General features: G+C 34.7%; 1 pseudogene; it reads left to right on the top strand.

The window, feature by feature from the left end:
- Window positions 1–6,269: 6,269 nt before the first annotated feature.
- On the top strand, window positions 6,270–18,206 carry LOC127161038 (interferon-induced GTP-binding protein Mx3-like; annotated as a pseudogene).
- Window positions 18,207–18,430: the final 224 nt, after the last annotated feature.

The following is an 18,430-nucleotide window of genomic DNA, read 5'->3' as shown; positions in this document are numbered from 1 at the left end:
CTGACCGTGCTCACCTCTGTCAGGAGGGTAGGGGACCTACAAGCATTCTTAGTAAACAAAGCGTGCCTGGAATTCGGTCCGGCTGATTCTTCACCCCTCCGGTTGTGGCATCATGTCTCAGTATTTGTTCCATGGGAAAATTCTCTAAACCTGTGTTCCCCTAAAACTCTTTAAAAATGTTCTATTTACTTTCCCACATTAGTCGAAGTCTTCTTAATGTGCTCCGCCCCCCAACGGCTGCTTCAGAAATCTGGCACCCCTGGTGGGCCCTTTTTCCGGGCCTATAGGGCATTGGGAAGGTTACGTGTTGAACCATTTGTTCTGACACGCTTGCCTGTCAGCATTTATGCTTCAGCTACGTAACGTGGTTCAAGATTGTGGCGTTTTCCATGGGTTGATCCCAAATACGCCACTCAATGTAACGTCGAAGTGAACGACTGAGGGGGAACATCTAGGTTACATCTGTAACCCTCGTTCCCTGAAGGAGGGAACGGAGACATTTCGTCCTCTTGCCACAATCCTGAACTACGCTGAATGCCAGGTTTTCGGCTTGGCTCCTCAGCAAAAACTTGAATGAGTGGATGCACGCCGCCATCTTATATACCTGTATGTACAGGGGAGCTGCTTACTGTGCAGACTCCACTCGCCAATTTTCATTGGCCTTTTCTCTTTAGCTCAGAGGTGATTGGGCTCCCAAGTACGATCCCAAATATGTCACTCGACGTAACGTCTCCATTCCCTCCTTCAGAGAATGAGGGTTACAGATGTAACCTAGACGTTTCTTCTGGATGGAAGAAGTTGGCCTGGTCTGATGAATCATGTTTTCTTTTACATCGCATGGATGGCTGCCCTTACGAAAAAAGATTATTCAAGTGTATTATTAGTATACTTCTTTTAAACTAAAAAATAGTAAAGTATACTTTCAGTCTACTTTTCAAGTACTTCTCAGAAATGTGCTTATTGTACCTCTCAGAGATATACTTAAAATGCCATTTAAGTATACTTGACTTATATTTAGAAATAGTCTAAATATATTTAAGCTACACTAAACTGATCTTAGAGAATCCATGTTTTCATTGTTATATGGTAGGGGGCACTATTACACTGCCTTCTGTACAGAATTTCCAAAACACAAGCGAAGAAGAAACTGAAACAACAGATGTATCCACATGTAATCTAACATGATCATTGGACATAAAAAAATCTTCAAAACTGTGTAACGTTATAAAATATCGACCCATGAAAAGGTAATATTGACTGTCAAGCTTTGGGGTGTTGACTGACTCCATCTATGTTTTGATTATCATTATGAATCCAGTTCAGTCATTTTTCTGCATTTTGTTCAAAATATTGTTTATTTCTATTTTATTTTATTTATTTTTTATTTGTGAAACTTACCCACATTCAAGTGTTTATAAAAAAGAATGCATGAAGCTAGAATAAAATGTTTTTGTTTACAAGCAGATGCCCTTTTCTTTTTTGTTTTCTATGTTCAGATATTTATATAAAAAATATATATACAAAAATAATACCTAAATAGGGGCATAGTAGTATACTTAAAGTATGATGTAAAGTTCACTTAAAGAAAACTACTGTTAAACTTGAAGTATAAAGAATTGAGTATTAAAGAAACAAAATAAATAAAGGGTTTACATGGATTTAGGGGAATAAAAGAAGAAGAAGAAAAAAAAAGAACATTAAAAGAACAAGAATAAGAATTGTTATCAAGTAATCAATCTTAAATGCAAATTATATATTTTTTTTATTTTAAAATATGCACCCATTCAATTTAAGTTGATAAAAATGCTTTTGTCATTATAATCAATTATGAATGACACGAATCACGTAAATGACAGACCTACTTTCAATTCAAAACAGCAGAATTTGACCAGGAAAAAAAAGAAAAGTTTTATGTCATAGAAGGGGAACACCACGTTTCTTAGGCTGATGATACATGGGGCAACTTTTGGTAAAACTGTACAATACATGTGCAGAAAAATTAAACCCGACAGGTCACGGCGGCTAGGCCTATAAGTCACATTTTATTATATTCTGAAATGAACAGGCCTACAGCGTAATGTTATAATGTTCCAACATTATTTCCCTCACTCCACAACAAATCCTTTAACTTTAACTGTATTCAGAACCGAACGAGGATGAAAAAAAATAAAAATAAATAAATAAATAAATTTGCCTAAACAATCAACAAATTTAAAGCGAAACTGAAAGTAAAGTTGGGCTTATGTAGACTACCTCTCTCCCCACAAATACAAATGTTTCCATATCTGCAATGTATTTGAAGCGAAAATATTATGCATTGGGTATGCTTACTACTGTGTCCCTATTCAGGTATTAATTTGTATATATTTTGTTATATGAATATCTCACCATAATAAACATTATGAATAACTTAGTCTAATATGTAGACAACGTTGTCTTTGTTTGTAAAGCCTTTCTCAAGATTAAGATATTCAAGGAATTAACATAATTTGATGAAAGTATCTAGGCCTCAAAACTAGATACACAAACCTCAAGAATGGTGACAATCAGCAAATATTAAAAAGATTAGATCTGTACGTCACAGTACAACAAATAACAAACAATAATGACAAAACAACAACAAAAAAAGTTTAAATGAAGTCAGCAAACAGAAAAACAATAATCCTATAACAGTAACTGGATAATTTATTCATGCTGCAATGCATGCTGGGAACTTACAAAGCCTTAAAATTTCAACAATATGAAATGCTTTGCTCAGACAACTGTGTTTGACTAGTTGGGACAACATTAGTGTAATTTTATTGGTCTGACAAGGGTTTTTAGTTTTAAAAAAATAACATTTTTTAGTATTGGAGACAAAATGTTTCGTAAAATGGAAAACATGTATTTGCATTTTTTACAGTGTGGAAGCATCTGTTTTTGTTTCTTCTTCGCTTTTGTTTTGGAAATTTTGTACAGAAGATGTGTAATAGCATCTCTCATGTATAACAATAAAAACAGATTCTCAGAGCACAAGTATAGCTCAAATACTTTTTCAAGTATACTTAAATGTAATTTTAAGTATATTTCTGTATATATAAAGCACATTTCTGAGAAGTACATAAAAAGTAGACTGAAAGTATACTATCTTTTTTTTATTTTAAAAGAAGTATACTAATAGCACACTTCAATAAACTTCTTTTTCGTAAGGGATGTACTTTTTCAATCAACACTTCTTTATTTACCTCAAGTCTGCAAACACGCTGAGATGCTTCAAACTGCGCGCCGCACTTCATTCACGAGAGAGGCGGGAGGATTAATACGGTTTGACTGACAGTTTAATGAGCCAATGGCGTCACGAGGTTTAGTGGCGGTGACGTCGCTTACTGACCCAGGATCAGTGATCCGTAGCAGTTATATTTCCGATTTGAGCTTAAAGTATAGAAAAATATATAGCTTTTAGCTTTTGTTGACGCTACCGCGCTACTTGATCAAAATAAGAGCTTACCTACTGAAAAGCTATTTGATTCAGAAAACAGCGACGCTACCACCACGCTACTGAGAAATGTAGTTAAGCTAGTAGCGTCACTACTTGTAGCGACGCTACTGCCCAACACTGGCAACGGCATACAGGTATGTTAGAGCAAGGCAAAAGAGTAGTCCGTAAAGCGGGCGTGGTTTTGTGTCACTTCTGGCCGTAGTTGCATCACTTCTAGCCACAACTAAAGTTGCATTCCAAACGGGATATATCGCCCTCCAAAGGGCACTTCGGAGTGAAAACAATCATGGTCACCATACTGAAGGGTCATTCCAAACCAAAGTGCTCAAAACTGGCCACTTCAAAGGGCCCTTCGGAGTGAAGGATTTCGAAGGGTACAACTGATGGACACTTCGGGCCCCCATGATCCTTTGCTCTGATTCTTTCCATGATGACGGTGCCTCCGTGTGGTCATGGGTAAACCCTTTGAAGGGATTAGGGCATAGGGATGAGCCCTTCCGAATAGAACACAGGGGCAAGTTTTCTCAGCTTCTTAGTGAATACTAAGCACCACCTACTCTACACTCAAACAATATGCTGCCACCTTGTGGTTAAACTCATCAGCCTGCGCCATCTAGAGTTTCATGACAGAACTTGGCATTTCATGTTTCATGTTAACGTACAAGGCACTGCATGGTCTAGCTCCTCAGTATTGGCTGAACTTTTAATCCCCTATACACCTACACTGTAATAAATAAATAATAATAAATAAATAAATAATAAATAAAAAACAGAATTTGTTGAGTCAGCTTAAAATAATTTGTTACCCTGCTGCCTTAAAATTTGAAATTTGAAATTCAACTTGAAATGTTAAGTTGTACTAAGTAACAACTTAGATATTTGTGTTTGCTAAACTTAACAGATGGGTAAGTAACCCAGCTGCCTTAAAATTTTAAATTGATTCAACTCAAATATCTATGTTGCCACTTAGTATAATTTAACATTTCAAGTTGAATAAACATTTTTTGAGTTGACTGAACTTCAATTTTTAAGGCAGCCAGGTTACAGATTATTTTAAGTTGACTTAACAAATTGTTTTTTACAGTGTAGTCACAATTTGCGATCTTCTCAGAGCGGTCTTTTAGTCATTCCCAAAACACGGCTGTGTTCTGGGGGAGATCGGGCATTTTCATCTTACGCCCCCAAATTGTGGAATTCCCTCTCGCCTGACATCAGGGAAGCTAATTCGTTAGGAATTTTCAAATCTTGTCTTAAAACTTTTTATTTTCTGTTGCTTTTAACTGATTGTTATTCTGTAGTTTTGTGTATTACTTTAGAATGTTGTGTTTGCTTATGTTGAAAAGCGCTTTGAGAAAGTTCTCTTTTAAAGGTGCTATACTGAATAATATTATTTATTTATTATTAAAATTATTATTATTATTATTTCTTCTCTCACTTTTTATTTATTCATATCATAAGTTCATTTAACACTGTAAATGAAATTGCATTACTTTTGATTCACAGCTTCATGCACTTCAGGAAATTATAATGGTTGACATAACTTATGTCAACATACATATATATAACATACATATAACAGAAAAATATGATGTATATTTTTTAAGCATGCATTCAGTGGTTAACTTTGCTCTACTACTCCACCTAGGATTAAATGTCACTTGTGACTGCAAGTACTCATGTTGAGTAGCAACAGGACCTGTAAGTTTCTTTTCAGTTCAGAAAGAGAAACTTCTATAGTACTGTGTGAAGTAGTTTTGTCATTTTGCAAGAACTCAGTCACTTCCTGTGCACAGCTTGTCATAACGTGCATTTGGAAAAAAGGCAACACATGTCAAACATCTTTCCAAACATTGTTTATTAACCTTGTCCAAAAGACAACATTTAATAACATGTTTTATTCCAAACTCACTTCATAATGTCAGTCGAGTATTTGAAATAAAATCCTTCTGTGAGATGATGGGGCTTCTTACATATTATTTTATGGTATTCTACGCAGTGACAAAGGCTGTGTCAATTAGCATTGCATTATAAGTATACTTTATTATAAAGAAAATACATGAGAAGGCTCGAAGAAATCAAATAAACCATGTATTTTTGTAGTCCTTAAATTAATGTTTGTGTTTTTGTTTGTGTTTAACACCATGCGAGCTTCTGGAATGTCCTGCACCTCATGGAAGAGGTCAGCCACCATGATGCCAGGCTCCATCTCCAGCCAATTACAACTCTCTCATACTACATTCCATTCCTGCATCATCCAGTTGGGCTCTGCTGCAAAAATGGTAATGAACTGCAATATTGTAGACTTTGTCACAGTTTAGTCATAGTGTGCGGGGAATGAAGCAGGAGGAGAGCGGAGATCCAATAAGTGCAGTTTTATTTAAATAATCCAAAGTGTACATAAAACAAAAAAGGGAAACAGCAGGGAACCAGCAACCACGATGAAAGGAACAGAATAACAATACAATCACCGATAGAAACACAAGGGGACAACCAAACTTAAATACAACAACAAACCAATCAAAAACAAGACAAGTGATAATGATTAGACAATGACATGACTAACGAGGACAGGAACAGGAAGACCAAATATGGGCAAACACCGGGATAACATACACAAACAGTCCAAATAGTACACAGGTCTGACACTTTCTTCCGTCTGAATCATTTAGTTAAAATTGCAACAGGCAGAACAAATTATAGTTAAAAACTTGTTCTGACATGATCTGTGTGTTTCCATTCACATTCTTATAACAGGTGTGGTACACTATAAATTCAGTCTGACAAACTTCTTCAGCATCACCACAAACACTCTGTTTAGGAGAAACCTGAATTGCACAGTTTATTAGAGACATTGAAAAGGAAGGACATCATAAAGGACATATTCTTAGAACAAACTTCTTATTCATTTTTTTTTCACCTCTTTTCATTTTTTGGAAAATGTCCAGTTCAGACGCAATCAACAAAATGCCCAGTTCAGGTGCTTTCTCATCTCCAGATCAAAGTAGTGCTTATGATGATGAAGATAGTGATAGTTCTCAAAATGAAAGGTTAGTGTACATTTTATTTTTTCTTATTATTAAGCTGAAATTGAGTTAGCAAGTTAATTTATTTTTGAGATAAATATTTATCATCATAAATATTTATATGTTCTTATAAGCCTGGCTTATTTCTTGCTATGAGATCTAGATAAAACAAATAAGTAATAACAAACATGATAACTTCATACTTTTACTTCTGTATACATACAGTTTCTCTTAGACAGCTTTGTGGTTGCATCTATGGTATAATAATAAAAAAAAATATTAATTTTGTTTTTCCATTCTTAATTTGTGCTCATAATCATTAAAAAAAACTTCAAGGGGTTATGAACTGTTTATTTATTTTTTATTATTTTGCACTGTTCACTGATGATCACTTGATGTTCACTGGTGACTTACAAATGAGGACAATGGAAGCTATTAAAATCAACAAAAGAGCAATGATATGCATTTCTTTTTTTTTTTTAATTTTATTAGAGAAATTAAAATATATAAGAAAATGTATATAAAATTATGGAAACTGAAATGAATAATATAGTGCAATCAGTTTTACAAATAAAATGTAAATTTTTATCTTTATAGTCAGAAAATGAAGGGAGAGGTTCACAGTCATTTAGAAGAGATCATTCGTCCATACATTGATCTGATTGACACTCTGCGGTCAATTGGCATTCAGAAGGACTTGGCGTTACCAACTATTGTAGTGATTGGAGACCAGAGTTCTGGAAAAAGTTCTGTGTTGGAAGCGCTGTCTGGAATTGCATTACCAAGAGGGAGTGGTGAGGACTGGTTTTACTCTCCTTTGTTATCTCTGCTATCATACCTGTTTCACACTGCAAGTGTGAGTTGCATGTCATAGCATAGCATAGCAGCAAATACAACTGTGCATTCACACCAGCATTGTTTATGTGCTACTATCTCCTATGCAGAAATTACTAAGTAACTAGAGTGACATGATGTCCAACAGAATTTAGCAACCTTCAACCAGCTCCAGCATACTCGCCTGCATATTTCTGTAGACTGTAATCAACTGCTTCAGGTGTGTTTATTAGGGTTGTAGCAAAATTTTGCAAGACAGTGGCTCTCCAGGAACAGGTTTGAACATGACTGGTATCCCTTACCAAAAGGAAGTATACTTCAAGTTTATTTTATTAAGTATACTTAAGTAAAGTTCAGGTATATTTTTAAGTATACTTTATGTAGTAAGTGTAGAAATATCAGTGTACTAGTAGTATACTTGTAAGTGTACTATTTCAATACTCCTTGGGACTAAATTGGCTCACTCTCTAGTATATAAAAGTATATACTTTAAGTATAACAGTAGTACACAACTATTTTACATTTGTTTTTAGTTTGTACTGCAGCTATACTAAAAGTGAACTTATAGGTATACTGATAGTTTACAAATTAAATACTTGTAGCATTTTTAGTACACTTTAAATTATAGTCTCAGTAAACTATTAGTTTAGTAGTTTTATACTGAAAGTATACTCGTAAGTTTTCTTTAAGTGAACTTTACATCATACTTTAAGTATACTACTATGTCTGTCACTATTTAGATATTAATTTGTATATATTTTGTTATATGAATATCGAAACATTTAAAAAAAAAAAAACATGCTGTGCCCATTTTACTCAACAAAATTGAGGCAGCTATTTACATCAGACTTTTACATTTTTTAAACTTATTTTATTCTTGTTTGTTCTATTAGACTTTACATGTTTCCAACTTGAACGCTTAAGTAATGGCAACTCAGTTTTTTTCAATTGGCAACTCAATTTTTTCAGTTTACAAAATATAGTTGTAAGTTCGTAAAATAAGCCATATTTTTATTCAATTTGTAGTTAAATATTTTTAAAAATGTTCTACAATAGTGTAATGAAACAGTAAACAGGTGTCTCAAAACAAACCATTTACTTTACAATGTTACAACAGTGCAAAAAAAACGCAAATTACAGTGCATTATTAACACTACTGGTAACACTTTAGTTTAGAGACCAACTCTCAATAATAACTTGCTTATTAGCATGCATATTTCTAGCATATTGACTGTTTATTAGTACTTATAAAGCACATATTAATGAATCAACACTTTAATTCTAAAGTGTTACCATATATCCTTTTCAGATGAATGCATTCACCTTTGCATAAAGCTGTTTACAAGCTTCATGGGGGGAAAAAAAAAGTGTTTTGATAAAATATCAATTTCAATTTAAAACATTATATCAGCAAATAAAAATGAATAGCATTCAAAAGCGTTTTACAGAGTAAACTTTGAAACTTAAAATGTATGTTCTGCAGTCCACAATATCTTAACACTACAAGCTAAGCACACTTCACTTCAGTTAGTTTCCCTGAAAAAAAAAGGAAATTCTGTCATCATTTATTCACCCACATGTTGTTCCAAACTGGTAAGACTTTTGTTCATCTTCAGAAAATAGATGAAGATATTTCAATGAAATCTGAGAGGTGTCCGTCCCTCCCTTCACAGTTTATGCAAGGACCACTTTGACGCATCAAAAAGTTTGTAAAGAGATCATGAATCTATAAGAAATGAGCAAATTAGTCAAAATTTTCTGAAGTGACTTGATCACTTTATATAATGATCGGATCTAACTTAGCTACTAATTCACATATACACAATCGTCACGTTAGCAGCATGTTTAAGCTTCTGCAAGAATTAATGAGGTTTGTTCTTATGTGTCAAGCAAGTACTTCTGTTTATGTTTACTGATCAATATTTATATGTGAATAAAATGCTATTCAAACTGTTAGCATGCTAACATGCAAACTGTTAGCAATGCTACTCAAAATTCAAACTGTTCATCATATGAAGCAATCATGGCTCTGCAAAAACTGTTTGATTATGAACTTTTTAAAGCATCGAAGTGGTAGTTGCATGTACTGTCAAAGGAGGGAGGAAAATCTCTCAGAATTCATTTAAAATATGTTCATTTGTGTTTCGAAGATTAATAAAAGTCTTACAGGTTTGGAGTGACAAACAAGTAAATTATAAGAATTTTCATTTCTGAGGTGTGGGATTGTTGATGGGAAGCGATTGGATCTTCTTGGATTTCCAGGGCATCTTCATCATTCAGATCCTGTGAAGTAAAAACAGTTTTAGTCGACATAAATTTTATTTTTAAATTTTATTTCATTTCAATTCATTTCATTGGAAGTGTTGATTTAGAGTGACTTATTTCTTTATTATTATCCTATCCTATTCTATTATTTTTTATTATTATTATTATTATTATTATATTCTAAAACAACTGCTTGTCCACCGAAATAAATAATAACAAGCACAAACTAACTGTTAACTGGTAAGAAGTAGAAACACAATTATATTTAATTTATACCTCATTACAATAGTGCCTTTACAAAATTCCAGCATAAATGTGGTCATATTTAATGTGATTCTTACCTTTTTCAGTGCAGTTGGTCTCTGACGGAGAAGATTTTAGTCTCGTCTCTTGCTCCTCACGTAATAATGCTTCAGTAGTGCCCCAGTCATAATGAGAGTTTAATTTTGACGTCAAACTCCTTGAATTTAAAACCAAAAAATTTAGCGATTACTGCATGGCATTTTTCCCAAAACACGTGTCTCAGCTCAGTCATTTATACAAATGCTTTAGGATAAACTTTTTTCCAAACGCTTAAAGACAAACCTATTTCAAATATTGATATTTTCTTGTTACAATTACAACTCCACTGAGTCATTTTTCTCAGTTAGGGTTTCTACTTGTAAACAAAAACATTTTATTCAGCTTCACACATTCTTTTTTTACAAACACTTGAATGTGGGTGTCACGATTACACAAAACAAACGAACAACGACAAAGTAAAACGTGAAAGTCTTTAATAATCCAATGAAGCGGGGTAAACACAGGAACACGGGGTGGCAACATTAAGGTTCGACAAGTCATCATGGTGAACACACACAATAAATAGACATGGTGATTACAAACTCAGGTGCAGGCAATTAGGGATAAACCATAGTACACAAAACAGCCGACAAACAAGAGAACAGAAAATACCAAGTTTTAGGAGGGGGTTTTGGAGGAGGACGGACTCCCGGGAGGAGAGTCCTCCTCATCCTATCTGTGACCCCAAAAACAGCAATATGATTTGAACTTTGAGTTTTGCAATCTGTCACACCCGTAGTTTTAAGTAATTTCTTACCCATTTTTCAGTTTGGTCTGAATATAAACGTCTTGACTATGCATTTGTGATTTTATGCATTAAGTTGCTGCCCAATGATTGGCTAATTAGATATTTGCATTAATGAGTAGGAGTACACTGTAAAAAACAATTTGTTGAGTCAACTTAAAATAATTTGTAACCTGGCTGCCTTAAAATTTTAAGTTCAGTCAACTCAAAGTTTATTCAACTTGAAATGTTAAATTATACTAAGTGACAACTTAGATATTTGAGTTGAATCAACTTAAAATTTTAAGGCAGCTGGGTTACTTACCCACCTGTTAAGTTCAGCAAACACAAATATCTAAGTTGTTACTTAGTACAACTTAACATTTCAAGTTGACTAAACTTATTTTAGTTGACTGAACTTAAAATAAGGCAGCAGGGTATTATTTTAAGCTGACTCAACAAATTGTGTTTTTTTTTTTTATTTTTTACAGGGTACCTCACTAACTAACCTTACACATTTTTATAAATTCAATATATAAAGCACTTGTTTCAATAATTTTCCACAGTTAGTTTTCTTTTGATTGCTAACTCAGTTATGTTTGATAGGAATTGTCACTAGATGTCCATTAGAGCTGAGGCTGAAGAAGCAAACAGGAGTCAACTGGAAGGCTGTTTTAACCTACCGTAAGAAGAAAACTGATTTATGGATTTATCATTAGTTACACAATATTAGTAAAACTGCTTGCAATCTCTTTTTCTTAACTTGAGGGGTTTTGTGCAGTTGGCTCAAAATGATTAATCTTACAACTGGATTTTAACCACGTTGCAGGGCCTGTTAATGCCAGCAGAGCGGCAAGTGGACAGGCAGCACAGTCAACTCAGTATGAGAGGAAATTTGAATTTGAAGATCCTTCATCAGTTGAAAGACATGTTAAAACAGGTTAGTAAAACTGCATGTTGCAAAGCTGATAGCTAGTGTGATATTTGAGTATAAAAGTATAAAAATACACACATCTTTTACATTTGCACAAATACAGAATACAAATATTGGGTAAAATACTCAATTTTAAGACTACATTTAGTAACTATTTGTATCTATCATTTTTAATATTGAATGAAATGTTTAATTAAAATCAATATTGTAAGGTCCATCCAATTGGCCCAACGAAGGTATCCAATGGTGGCTGAAGGTTTTCTGCAGGTTTGGTCTTTTCGATTTGCTAAGTAATTTAATTTCAGTTAAACTCTGAATTTTGTTCCTCCACCTAAAACTGGACTTTTAGGTGACAAAGAAAAAACATTCTTCAAATGAAGGCAGGGGCCCTTGTCATCCAAGATGTTCATGTCTTTTTTTCTTCAGCCGTAAAGAAATTATGTTTTTGAGGGAAACATCTGAGGATTTTTCTCCATATAATGGACTGGTATGGTCCCCCAATTTTGAACTTCCAAAATGCAGTTTAAATCCGGCTTCAAACGACCCCAAATGCGGTTGTAAACTGAAACGATTAGTTATTTTCATAAAAATAATACAGTTTATATACTTTTTAATGTCAAATGCTCATCTTGTCTTACTCTGCCTGAACTATTTTTTTCTGGTTCATGACAGTTAGGGTATGTCGAAAAAGGAGCGTTTAAGATTAAAAAGTATTTAAATTGTATTTTTTAAATGAAACCAATCGTTTTGCTAGATAAGATCCTTCTTCCTCGGCTGGGATCATTTACAACCGCACTTGGGATCGTTTGAGGCCGCACTGAAACTGCATTTTGGAAGCTCAAAATCGGGGCACCATATCAGTCCATTATATGGAGAAAAATCCTGAAATGTTTCTCTCAAAATACATAATTTTTTTGCAGCTGAAAAAAGAAAGGAAGACATGAACAGTGGGAGTCCGCATCTGTCTCACCTCCCCTGAGCCCATTGAGTTTTAACATCCCCTTAATTGAGAATGAATAGAGGAAAATCACATGAGAGGAGCTGAATTGGCTGTGATTGGTTAATGCGATAGATCCCTCCTCTTGTGTTTGTGTGTGTTGCTGAATCAGTCTGAATGTTGGTGACCAATATTTTACCAAGCTTTAAAGACTGATGATCCGAAAAATTTCAAAAATAGTTACATTTAACTACTAAAAAGAAATACTGAACATAAGTTCACAAATAAAATATATTGTTTAAATTGTTACTGCCTTGAATTATTATTTTATAATAAATGTAAAATGCTTAAAGGGGTCATCAGATGCAAAACTCTCTTTTACATGTTGTTTGAACATAAATTTGTGTTGGGAGTGTGTGCACACAACCACCCTATAATGACAAAAAGTCCATATAAATCATAACCCCTTTTTTCAAATCAAGCCATTCTCAGCTTCTTGACTGTGTGAAATCACACCGACCCAGATTGCTCCCAAGATAGTTGACACAGCCGTCTTACTTTAGAGTGCTGAGCTAAGTGAGCTGTAAACAGTCCAACCGTCATTGTTTCGACGCCAGAACAGGGATGTAGACAAGAATGTCTCCGATTGGGTGATTGAGGTGTTTTGTTGCTTGGTGCAATTATGAACATAGCAGTCATCATTTAATCCCGACATCTGAGCCACTGAATACGCAAAGGATTAACGTTACTTTCATTTTTGAAGGGAATACGCCCTTCGATTTACATAAATGTGTCTATATTTACGGGAATCATTTGTGATCCCACTTCACCTACAGAAGAAGTGAGTATAAGGGTTTTTTAATGAATCTTTGCAAATCGCCTTTCCTAATAATGTGCTTGTTAGCAAGTTTCGTGGTTAAATGCAGCTAAAGTAAACAGTCTGCTTATCATCTCATGGCAGAGAGGGGCGGGATGAGCAGAGCTCATTAGCATTTAAAGAAACATGCAAACAAAACAGCTCAAGGTGAAACGTGTTGTATTACACTACCATTGAGAAATTTTAACAAACGTATGTTATAGACTTTTCATTAAGACCCTTAAGAATCATATCAGCTTATGTAAAATGGGCATCCAATGACCCTTTTAAAAACACTAACTTGATGGGATTCATACTTGAAATTTTTTCTTCAAAGCAGGGCCATTTATGTCAGTCAAAAGGGCTAAAGAGAATCTTAATGCTCGAATACTCAACCATTATTCACACTGTTAAACAACATTTTTATACTTATAAGTATAGTTAATTATGTGTATGTGTTACAGCCCAGAATGAGCTGGCAGGAAAAGGATTAGGAATATCTGATGAGCTCATCACTTTAGAGGTCATGTCACCAGATGTGTGTGACCTCACACTGATTGATCTACCTGGAATTACCCGAGTCCCAGTAAAAGGACAGCCAGAGGATATTGGAGACCAGGTAGGCAGTATGATCTGATTTTGGATTTCATATTTAATATCAAGCTCATATCAATCAAGTTAAAGCTATCGCTATTTCTTGTAGATCAAAAGTTTGATCATGAAATATATTGAGAAGCAAGAGACTATAAACCTGGTTGTGGTCCCTTGTAACACTGACATTGCAACAACAGAAGCTTTAAAAATGGCACAAGAAGTAGATCCTGAGGGCATAAGAACTGTCGGTAATGAAGCAGATTATCCACAAAACAACTAATATCTCACCAAATATCTTATAGGATTTCTGTCAGCAAAAACACATTGTAAAAAAATAACTATTTTTCATTCTCAAAGCCATTTTGACCAAGCCAGACCTCATAGACAAGGGAACAGAGATGAGGATTCTAAAAATTGTCCACAACAAAGTGATTCCTCTCCGCAAAGGTTACATCATGGTGAAGTGTAGAGGACAACAGCAGATTGACGATAAAATTCCTCTGGAGAAGGCGACACAAATGGAGAGAGATTTCTTCCAAAACCATAATCATTTCAGGTTGCACATGGAAGAGAATATATATGTATTTTTTATTATTTGTTTATGAATTCATTACTTAAAAAATTACTTTAAAACACATATTTGTCATTAAACCAAATGACAGTTGACAACTGAATTTGCATTGACCCCATTGCAAAAGTTTGTCTCTGCTAATGGACCCTTAAAAGGGGCATTTATTAAGGTTTTTGTGACACTCACACTGGTCGAAGAACTGTTATGACTTTTTTCAAGGACTACCTTACCAAGCTATGCCAAAAAGTGCCTTATTTTTTTTCTACAGATGCCTCTTGACAGAAGATAAAGCAACTATGAAATGTCTTGCCATCAAACTTACTCAGGAACTTGTTGATCATATCAAAGTAGGTTTCCAATTTCTGAAGTTTATTGAAATCTTTTCAAGCTCAGCATGAATTTAGTTGTACACTGAATATTGTGGCAGGATGAATTGAGAGACTTTTGCTAAAAAATCTTACCCACCATTGCCAGAAATTACTGCCACAGCTTGATCAGCACGTACAAAAGCAGTTGTGGGACGTGAGGAATGAGCTCAAGCGGTATGAGGGCGGACCTCCACAAGACCCTAAGGAGCCAAACAATTCCTTACTCAAGTAGGATCTCACATCATCATGACTACATCAAATCTTTTTGCTTGTGAGAATTAGTGGGTTCAGGCTGGATCTTCACTGCATTTGTTCTGATTTTTTCCTCCTCCTTTATTTCTTTGTTACGGGAGGAGAACTCTAAAAGGTAGTTTAGAGTTTATTTTAATCAAAGTTTTAAATTCAGTGACAGTCTCAGAATTGGAGTCAGAAAGAGCTTAACTGCCAAGTGTGTTTGCACACACAAAACATTTTTCTTGGTAATGACGCTTCCAATGTGGACATATAAATACAAGAACAAGACACATAACAATAAAAATGGAAGAATAAAAATATTTTAAAAGTATGTAGACTGGTTAAGTCAAAATACAAATATTCAAAAATATATAAAGATTATGGTGTTATCAACCTGATCTCATGTTATGGTTTCACAAGCAAGGACCACACCACTACCAAAATGTTAAGGAATAGGTTTTCTGTATTTGCTTTGTCATTATGGTGTATGAAGTGTAGACTAATGGAATTGGTGGAAAAAGGTTATGTAAAACAGTTTAAAATAAGGCAGCAACATAAAATGTGTGTGTGTGTGGGGGGGTATGAGTACTTACGCAAGGCACAGTATTGCACCCGAACCTCGGCTAAGAAGTCAACCCCCTGTTTTAACTGTCCTGATGGGATATGCTTTTGCTATTTGATAACACAACAGGATCATAAAACAAATTACATTTTTTTTTCTCACAGACCTTAAAAAAATTCAATGATCAAATCAACTCCTTATCATCAGGAGAGCTGATCAATGAGGACAATTTGTATGCACAGCTTCGTGCTGAATTCAAGAAGTGGAATGATCATCTTAACCGTACAAAGACATCCTGTGAGTATATTTTCAATTCGAAGAAACATACTTTCACTGTTGTTTTGCTTTTCTAAAAGTCAGTAATTCAGTAAACCAAGAAATCATCTGGTTTCCAAACAAGTTTCCAATTCAAAAGACGTGAGTCTCAAAAACAGAGGGAGGGAACTGCCCGGCTTCAGCAACTACAAAGTTTTTGAGACTGTTCTGCAGAAACATGTGGCCAAACTTGAGAACCCAGCCAATGACTTACTCAAAAACATGAAAGGTACCATCACACAACTTTGTGTTCAAAGATGTTCTGGTTCTGAATGACTAACAATTTTAACACATGTGGCTGTTTGTCTTCTTGTTTTATGCATTTCTCCCGAAGACGTCACCAGTAGACATTTACTTGATGTGGCCCACCAGTGTTTCCAGAACTTCCCTGTCCTTCATGACATCACTGAGGTATATATTTGTCTTATTCCATGGTCTGCCAGAATACTGGATTCTGATTGGCTGGCAGGTATGCAGTAAAACAATTTAATGCACAGGTAGCTGTGCACATAGATAAACTTGCTGTCAATGCTTCCCTGCGATTTTTAAAATTAAAATAGCCTAGATACTAGATCACTACATTATATTCCTCAGCAATGAGGTGGTAAAATCGCTGTGAATTAAGTAGTTGTTTGTAGAGAGAGACGCAGCATGCAGGTCACGTACATACAACTGCCATCTCTCTCTCTCTCTCTCTCAATCAGTTGATTATTTATTAAAATAAATGCTATAATTCATTCAAATAATGTGATCTTTTCACACTATTTCATCTCTGTGTCTGATTTGAAGCCGGCAGAATGCTAGAGCAAACGTGCTGTAACTGACAAAAATAATTTTTACCCATTTGGTCAAATACTGCGCTGCAAAAAGCAATACTAGTTTTAACTTGTCTATAACTTGGCAAATGACCAACAGCTTGCCATGCATTCAAAGATTTTAAATGCACGATGCGGGGGCAAAGAACCACCTGACGCGAAGTGCAATTAATGGCAAATATTGCCATTTTTAATCCAGTTTTAAGTTTTCCTTTGTCTGTACTTCTTTACTTGTCTCTATAGGTCAAAATCAACAACATTCTGTCGAGTCAGCAAGAGAAGGCAGAGCAGAGGATCTCTGAACATTTTGAAATGGAAAACTTGATCTACACTCAAGATCCCATATTCCTGAAGATCTTAAATGAGATTGCCAATGACAAATTTTCAGAAGAAGAGTTACCTATGTTTGACAAAAGGTGCAAGTACAGTCATATGCTGGAGTCGTATTATGAGGTAGATATTTGCCTAGGTTTCAGTAACAAATTGCAATGCAGTGCTTGTGATTTGTGGAAGTAACTTAAAATCTCATATCTCCTTGTTTTCATTCAGATTGTAGTGCAGCGGATGGCTGACCAACTGCCTATGATGATCACCCTTTTCATACTAAAGCAAACTTCTCAGCTCTTGGCTACTGACATTTTAGGTTTATTAGATGGGGCAAATGTGAGTGAGCTCCTCTTTGAGGACACTGATGTTAGCAAAAGACGCAAAGACCTGCAAGCTCGCTTGGATCGATTGGCCGCTGCTCATGAAGCACTTACTGATTTTATTTGAGGGATCTATTGACGAGAGGATATTATATGAAAATACATTAAATCTTCCATATTAATATTATTTTAAAATGTATCTGACAACTGTTCTATGCAGATTTAAATTCTAGGGGAGGTAATAAATTATTTTATTCTTGATATATTGCTAGATTTTAAGCTTCTGAAACTTCCATGCCTTGCAATGTTGCTCACCAATGCAGTACTTTGTATCCAAGCCAAATCTATAGGCTAAAGCAGGGCTGATACCTACAGTTTGTTTTCGAAGATCACTAAAAACTTAAGTGCTTTGATCATAGTGTGTGAAACAAACAAACAAAAAAATTCCTTAATGATTGACCTGCTTGTTTTATATTTGTCAGAATAATATTAAGTTTAAAGCAATTTTTAACAAATTGTATCCAATAAACCTGCTGCATTCCTGTGATATTTTTCTATGGACCAGAAACTGTTTGGTTATCAACACTCATATCAAAATATCTTGTGTTGTTCTCAGGAAAATATATCTTTTTTCCAAAGAAAGTTGTTCCAAGCCTGTAACTTTAGGGTGAGTAAATGATAACATAATTAAAATTTTGGATGAAATACCCCTTTTAGTTTTGCATTCTCTTAATACAGCTAAAATGCCATGCTGATCTTCTATTGGTTACTCATCTTCTCATGATAAAAAATTAGCAGAGCAAAATTCACCAAACTTGAACTTTGGAAGGCAGTGAAATTTGCACCATCTTGCATTTCCTGTGTCGCACTTTTGTATGAGCATGAACGGAAGTCAGTGGATTGAAAAGTATAGGGTGGCTGACCCTTAATG

Source organism: Labeo rohita, unplaced genomic scaffold (genome assembly GCF_022985175.1).
Source record: "Labeo rohita strain BAU-BD-2019 unplaced genomic scaffold, IGBB_LRoh.1.0 scaffold_532, whole genome shotgun sequence".
Taxonomy (NCBI): Eukaryota; Metazoa; Chordata; class Actinopteri; order Cypriniformes; family Cyprinidae; genus Labeo; species Labeo rohita.
This window is presented reverse-complemented; position numbering and strand designations above follow the sequence as displayed.